Source organism: Lycium barbarum, chromosome 9 (genome assembly GCF_019175385.1).
Source record: "Lycium barbarum isolate Lr01 chromosome 9, ASM1917538v2, whole genome shotgun sequence".
NCBI classification, from domain to species: Eukaryota; Viridiplantae; Streptophyta; class Magnoliopsida; order Solanales; family Solanaceae; genus Lycium; species Lycium barbarum.
The window spans coordinates 86,697,409-86,705,758 of NC_083345.1; the positions used below are offsets into that span (position 1 = coordinate 86,697,409).

Here is an 8,350-nt window from a genome sequence, read left to right on the forward strand (position 1 = left end):
ATGATGAGCATATTATGATAAGCATATTAATATAAGCATACTGTGATGAGCGTACCATGATGAACATATTATAATGAGCATATGATGATGATATTACACCGTACCTATATGGTCGGGCAGATATACACACCACTATAGTGGGCAGCTTATACCCCGGACGCGGGAGGCCTGGACGCAGGTTAATTATTATCACACCGTACTTATATGGACGGGCAGCTTATGCTTATACTTATACATTTATGCATATATGATATGATGATGAGTATGAGTAAGACAGCATGATTTATTTCTTTTAGGATTCACAGTCAATTACAGATTGCTCCTCATTTGATGCCTTCTCATTTCATTGATGTTTCATTATTGTTTATGCCTCTCATACTCAGTACAATATTCGTACTGACGTCCGTTTTCTTTGGACGCTGTGTTCATGCCCACAGGTAGACAGGGAGGTGAGCGTGATCCGGACTCATAGGAGCCAGTAGTGGATTAGAGAGCACTCCATTGTTTCGGAGGTGCTTATGATTATTTTTTTTGTGTATATTCATGTATATGTATTTTGGGCATGACGGGGTCTTGTCCCGTCCTTATGTCTAGTACTCCAGTAGAGGCTCGTAGATATGCAGTGTGGGTTATATGGTCTCACAAGATCACTACTGTATATAAGTATATATGTGTATATTATTATTTTTATGGCCGAGAGGCATACGTATATGAAAGTATTTATGTTTTCAAATTAGAGATGATTTTCGTATAATTTGAGTGCGAATTTGATAAAAGAGCATTTAATGAGCATGATAAGTAGTAGAACGAGTGGTGCTCTGTGGTTAGCCCCGGGTACCCGTCGCGGCCCCTAGTCGGGTCGTGACAATATTATTATTTTGATAGCCGAAGGGCTTATATGTATAAAATTAATTATGTCTTCAAATGAAAAGTGGTTGTCTTATGATTATGAGTATATGAATGGTAAAGAAGTGTAGAATGACTATGACGAGTAAGGAAATGAGTGGTGCTCGGTGGTTAGCCCCGGGTGTTGACACCCAATTTTGACCCTCCTTTTTTATTTTATTAATTTCACTATGCTTCTCAGATGTGAAAATTCCCCAAAAATGGGTTTGGAATATTTTCGCTAATTATCACACTATTTTTCGAGATATATTTCGCTAAAATCAAGAACATTTTTATGGTCTCTTAAAAATGACCAAACATCATATTTTATAATTGGAAAGGATGAAACTTTTTATAATTAAAATCATTCAAAAGAAAAATAATAATGTTGATATTCGTATATCAACATTGGCATTGGCATTTTCCCCTTTAATCCTGCTTATTACCGTATTAGTCATCTTTTACTCTATTTTTAAATTAAGTACGTATATTATAATTTATATAGGTGTATATATTTTTGGAAACTAATTCAGAAAAAGAAGCATATTTTAATTGATTGAAATAGAGGGGGGTTAGAAATTAATTCATCTACCCAAAGATATTGGGCCATCTCACTAAACCAAATCAGCGGCCCAATATCCCCCTCAACCGCCCCAGCCCAATTCTCGCCGACCCGGCCCAATACCACCTAAAAATCAGCCTAACCAAACGATCCCGTAACTCCTTTCCCCTTTAACCAACAACTAACCAAACGACGCCGCCATCCCACCCCGTCACGTCACTTCCATCACCTCGTCAGCAGTACCACGCCGTCGGACCGCTGGGTTAACGTGGTCAGCGACGCCACTGGCCTCATAGGTCACCTTTTCTCCCGTCACCCATCTCCCTTTTTCTGAAATGGATCTTGACGACTCGTAAAAAGGTCGATTGAGACCTCTGAGAACGGGAAAGAGCGAATCCACAACCATCAAACCCATCTGAAAAGGTGAAAATCCGTCACTTTTTCTTCATTTTTCCTCTTTTCGAAGTTTCAGATTTTTTCCCCCTCTTTTGATTCGAAATTTAAAGGCAAATTTCCCTTTGAAGAAGCTGTTGAAACCCTCAGTGTTTGCCTATAAATACGGCCTTCTTGGGCTGTTCTAGAGAGGTTTTGTTTTTTAGGCTGAAAACTCCCCCTTGAACAAAGCTTTCATTGAGAATATGTCTTTCAAAGCTTCCATACTCAGAAAAATCTTATTTTAACTTTGAGTTTATTTTTGGCTGTCAAAATCTCTTTTCAAGTTCTCGGCTGAAACAACAAGCTTTTGAGTGGATTCAGAGACTCGACGATGACAATAGCCTTAGTTCGCTGTCACGGAGAAGGTAATCACATTTGCCCTATCTTCGTCTTTAATTTTATAAGAAGTAGAAATGTAGTCGTTCAACTGTTTCTCGTCGTTTATTTAGTTTAGTTGACTGCTGGAATATGTGTTCTCCTCATTTGTTGTAAATTAGCGTGAAACGACTAATTTCGTCGAATATGTGTTTAACTCCCGTCGCCCCGTCGCTGCCGTTAAAAGCTAACATTTGAACCCCATTTTATTCCTATCGTTCATTTTCGCATTATCACATAAGTGTTTATTTTGGTTTGTTTAGAGAAGATTTATTTTAAATATGTAGCCTAATGTTGGTAGAAAAATGGTTGCTCCCATATTTGGTAGAAGTGACTATAGCTTGAAAGGATTATTTCCTACATTTTAAGGGCTGAACGGCGCCATCTCTTTTAGTAAATTTGTTGTTGCTAGTTGGCCTGAAAGAGGCTGCAGTTTTGAGAAACAAATTGCTACATTTCACCAAAAATGGGTTGTTTGTGTTACTGAGCAACAGGATATTTTGAAGCTTGAAATATGGCCAAGCTGTTTAACCTACCACTACTAGTTGTTATTGTTACTCTTGAACAGATTTGCTGCGTTACTGAGCTAAATTTTGGCTTCAATTTAAGGTTATCTTGTTGTCTCTGCTGATCTTAAGAAAAGTTACTGTTTTGACATAAAAGAAGTCTACTGTTTTTTTTTACTAAAAAGTTACTGTTTTCTAGTCAAAAAGTTACTATTTTTGATTAGGGAAAAGGATACTATTTTGATTAAAAAAAAAACTACTGTTTTGAGTAGGGAAAAGTTACTTGTCTTGAAAGGAAAATTTACCGATTCGTGAAATTTAAATTCGTCAAATCTGTGTTTGACTTCATCGTTTGGGTTAATTTCTCTATTTTGCGAGTCTCCCTCGTTATGTGGCTAACTAAGTTAGTAATCATCTTTGTCCTCGTCTTACATTTTATTTTCGGGTTATCAAACTAAAAAGAAAACGTAGTGATATTTCTTATTTATTTCGAATGTAATCTTCCTTTCTTGTCTTGGTTCTATTTGTCTCGAATCTTTCCGTAATAAGAGTGATTTGGTTTGTCTTAATGTTAGGTTGCTGATTTGGAAGTATTATTTTCCTCTTTGTCCTAGCATTTTATCTTTTGTTCTGCTATTACAAGATTCATGTAGAGTGTCTAGTTGCAATCATATTAGAGTTAAGTAATTAGTTTAATTTCCCTTCATGTGTTATGTGTGCTTGCTATTTGTCTCAGTTTAAGGTAGATCAGGTTCAATGTTTAAAAATGGAGATTAATGTATGTGTTAAGATTGTACACTGTTTTGGTTGCTGCCAACTGCTGCTGCGTTTTTTGGGCCAAACAAATTGCTACTTTGCTGCTCCTTATCGCTGTTAATTGTTTGGCCAAACTATTGTTGTTATTTATAGTAAAGATGTCTGCTGCTTCAGAGCTGTTCGAGAACAGTCTCATCTTGATATTTTAGACGCTATACTTTGATATTTTACTGATATTCCAGATGCTACACTTTGGCTGTTGTATTAGCTGGTTATTGTTGTGATTTTGAGCCAAGTTTTGGGCAGTTTTGAGGCTCATTAGCTGCTGCTGTTTGGGCTGGCTGGTCTCTTTATTTCGAGACAATTGCTGGTGAATTTTTTGGTCAGTTTTGAGGCCATAATTGCTGCATTTTGCTCGTAGTTTTGAGGCCATTGCTGGTGCATTCTGCTCAGTTTAGAGGCCATTTCTACTGCTTCGTTTAGCCCACGACTGCTGCATCTTTTGGCTTCGACATTTGTTGTCTTGAAACTATTTTAGAGCAGTTTGCTAGTACTTTTGGTATCTTGCTAATTTTTTTTTCCAAACAAACTGTTTTAGAGCAGCTTGCTAGTACTATTGTCTTGATTCGTTTATCTAGCTTTCATTAATTAAAGTTATATAGACTTCTTTTCCTTGTTGAGAATTGTTTCTAATCCTTATCTTTTTTTTTCTTTTTCATGAGGAACCTTGGGAGCATTTGGAGTTATGGCAACTCCGGATTCTGCCCATATCAGAGAACAGCCAGTTGCAGGATGTAATTGCTCGTGTCTAGCGTCCCCGTCTTCCTTCTTCTCTTTAAATTTCGTGTCTTCGTGTTATCATGCATATACATGTTTTATATTCTTGACTAACTTTTTTTATGGATTGTATTTGTAGCACATTCGTTTCTCGCTTATGTAGGAACTTATGGAAAATAGTTAGTATGATGGTAAATTAAGTCACTACTTCTCCTCTCCCCTTGAATAATTAATCTTGGCTTACGCGTGTTAGAAATAATAATTGCCCTTGTTTTTTTTTTTTTTCATCTTTTGTCTGCCAGGTTAAAGTGATTTCCGACTAAAGGAAATTAACCGAAAAAATAAAAATCTTTTAAATACCTTTAATCATTTTCTCATCACATGCATACGTATGTACATTATATTATAAATACTTATCTTTAGTATACATTACATACAACAATCATATTATACCTCATCTTCTAAAATATACATACGTACTCTTTTGAAAACAATATATATATTCCTAATACATACAATTTTACATCTTGTCTTAATTGCTTTCCTTTATTATGGGTGTACCAACATGCTAATTTCGTACGCGCATACCGTACCTGTACTATCTTATTTTTTATTAATTCCCTTAGTCGTATTTTCATTATATGTACACATATAGTATCATCGTGTCATCATAACTATTTTTTAAGTATTCACCTAGGATATACTATCACATATGTAGATTATTTTCTTATAAAAATATACATCTCCTTGTTCTATATGACACTTACTATTCTCATATAAAATAAATGTCATACATATTTTCCTCATGCACACATTAGCATTAACTATTTCCTTTATATATAAGCATTTGCTCACATAGCTACAATTACATTAAAAACCCCTTTATACAAATAGTTTTGAGAGAGTAGTTTCTTTTCCGCAATTCTTTAAATATGTGATAATAAATAAGAAATAATTAGATAATCCTCCTCTAGTATTAACTAAACTAAGTTTAAAGACTGTCCTCAGATAGGCTCTGAGGGACGCTTAACACCTTCCCCTCGGGGTAAATAAAACCCTTACCTAGAATCTCACAGGTTTCAAAGACTAAAAAATGGAGTTTACTTTTTATAAATGGTTTCCTAATATTTCCTAAAATTAGGTGGCGACTCTGAAAATTTACAAAACCAGAGGAAACATAGTCATAAGTTGTGAACTAGTTTTAACCCGTTAAAAATAGGGCATGACAGAATGGCGACTCCGCTGGGGATTAAAAGAACTTAGGTTTTGACTTTAGTAGACTTAGTTTAAGAAGTAGATACTCGAGGGATGTTTATTTATTTATTTTATCGCCTATTATTTATGAGTTGCTACATTGCTATATTTGAAGGGACGCAAGCCAAAGCCAAACTTGTGCTCCTTATTTGTTTGAGAAAACACTATTTGCTTACCTCTTTCCTTATAATGTCATTGCACTTTCTATCGAGTCTTTGGCCGTACACTTACACACACTGTGGTTCACGCGAGGTGTTGTCTGACACACCTCCACCCCTTCTTTGGATTCTCTAGTTTCAGAGTCGGTACGTTAACTTGCTACGTAACTTCTCGCAGACATTCAGTCCCACTCCGAAACTCTTAGGAAAAAATCTTATTCTAGAAAAATAAGTCATGCTGCATACACCTTAGGCAGGACAGTCCAAGGTATTATTGCTGCAAATTAGGAATCCACCCTTTTGTCAAAGGTTTGAAACCTGAATGACATAACTCTTTATGTGAATTGATGAAATGATCCTTAAAAGACACAAGATGATCTTTTTTAACAAACAATACTTATCATAACCTTTACCCTTCTTTTTTAGATGGAAATCAACCAAAACCTACCAAATATCCAAATGATAGTCTCACCTCCTCACGACCTGCAAACTTAGTGGAGGAACATAAGAGTGGCACACGGGGAGGAAGTCAGGCAACACCTGGGGTCGTTGATGTCGCTAATGGGTATCCAAGCCAACAAAACTCTCACCAAGCTGCTGATAGAATTTTGAGATCCCGCCAGTGTAACCTTCAATTTTTTAGATTTCTAGATGACCCCTACTCTAGAGGAAATCTGTGGATTCACTGACTTGCCATTTGAGGGAAGAATGCCGGTGTTACCATCCTTCATATCGGGAGAGAAATTCTTGTGCATTTTGGGATTTAATGTCTATCCGGTCTTGAGGAACGTGGAAAATGATCGAGTGAAGTTCGACTTTCTGTTTCAGAGATTTGGGCGTCGAGAAAGCTTTGATCAACATCAGGATGAGTTCGCATGTGATCGCGGAAGGTGGCAGAAAATGAGGCCACGAGTCTTCGCCATAGCCTTGTTAGGAATATTAGTCTTCCCGAAGAGAGCCTACCGAATCAATATCTACCTTTTGCCACCTGTTATGAATATCTTCTCGGGACCGGATGAATTGACATTGGTCCCTATGATTCTCGCGGAGATGCTCCGAGCTCTATCGACCTGTTCAAGAGGGCATAACTTTTTTGAGGGCTGTAATCTCTTGCTGCAGTTATGGGCTGTGGAACATTTATATACTCGCCCCCTATCATGGATTATTGCATAGACGCTCGTAGCAGAATTCAGAGCCTTACGGAAAGAATGAGGTACTGGCCTGAACCTATAGGAGCAGAAGAGTGGCGCACATTCTTGGTACAGCTCACAGGAGATGTTGTTCAGTGGAAATATTCCTGGCTGTCGGGGAGACCTTTGGTGAGAACTGCAAATCTATACTTCATCGAGCTAATCGGGTTAGATAGGATTCAGCCATATGCGCCCCTCAGAGTCTTGAGGTAGTTTGGAGTCACACAGGATGTCCCAGTCTGGTGCCGCATGGCATTGCATGAAGGTAACTATGATAGGTTGGTTCCCATGGCACGAGTAAGAATTCTACAAAGAGAATGGTTGAACATGATCACGATTGGTATGGGAAATGAGAGTTGGTGCACACCCGAGTATTACGCCTTGTACAATGTGGGAGGCCTGGCACTTCTATCGACCGAAGACGGATTCGACGGGTTCACAGACTATGATATAGCCGACTGGCTTACAATTGAGGTACTGCCCCTCATGAACGTCAACAATGACATGTACAGGCAGGTAGTTCCGGGTTTAGTAAACCATTTGATACAGTTGGTATAAGAGAAGGACCCGGCAGAGTCAGATGAACCAATGGAGGAGGATCCGGAAGAAGATCCAGAGTGGGAAGCAGAACGTGACCATGCAATGGAGGTGGAACTTGAGAAATCACCCGAGTATACTCCGGCCGGACCTTCCGAGGAGGATCTGGAGGTGCAGTCCGAGCACGGGCCTACAGTACATGGTACAGAGGAAGGACCTGAGTATGATCCAGAGGCAGGTTGGACAGACCTAGAGGAGGAACCTGAGTACGACCCAGGGCCCGATTACGATCCAGCATATGATGGGGATGACAATGACGGCCCGACATGGCCCTAGACTATTTTCTTTCCACTTCTTGTTTCCTTTACATTCCAAAAGAGTTTCGTATGGCCCAATCCCTTTGTACGCCCTCGTGGCCACCCTTTGCATTTTCATTTTAAATTTCCATCGACCCATTCCTCTTGTATGCCTTTATGGCCACCCCCTTTGTGTTCTATCATTTCAAGCTGCCATAGGCCTATCCTTGTAAGCTCTCGAGCTACCTTTTGTTGGAATGGAAGTTATGTTTGTTCTAAAAAAAAATCACAGAATGTGTCAAGAAAGGATCATCATCATCAACTTGTGTGTGACGTAGGCTTACCTCTGGCAAAAAGAGGCTCCACAATTAGGACACGTTTGTTTGCACGTCGACTTGGCGTAATTATGTGATCAAATGTGTTACTCTACTCTTTCTAAAAGCCTCCCGGACTAACTTTTGTTTTCCAAATTGTCTTCATTTTACTTTTATCCCCCAACAGAGGTTGATTTCTGTTGATCTTCAAACTGGCCGAGTCACACTACAATTTGAGATCTAAGGGAAAAATGACTATCACCAACGAAGTCAACCCAACTGCTAATCTTACCATAACAAGTGAA

General features: G+C 38.4%; 1 long non-coding RNA gene across 1 annotated transcript; it reads left to right on the plus strand.

The window, feature by feature from the left end:
• Positions 1–1,596: 1,596 nt before the first annotated feature.
• Positions 1,597–4,712, plus strand: LOC132611110 (uncharacterized). Its single transcript, XR_009571460.1, has 3 exons — positions 1,597–1,870; positions 2,167–2,247; positions 3,762–4,712. It is a non-coding gene; the product is annotated as an uncharacterized LOC132611110 (long non-coding RNA).
• Positions 4,713–8,350: the final 3,638 nt, after the last annotated feature.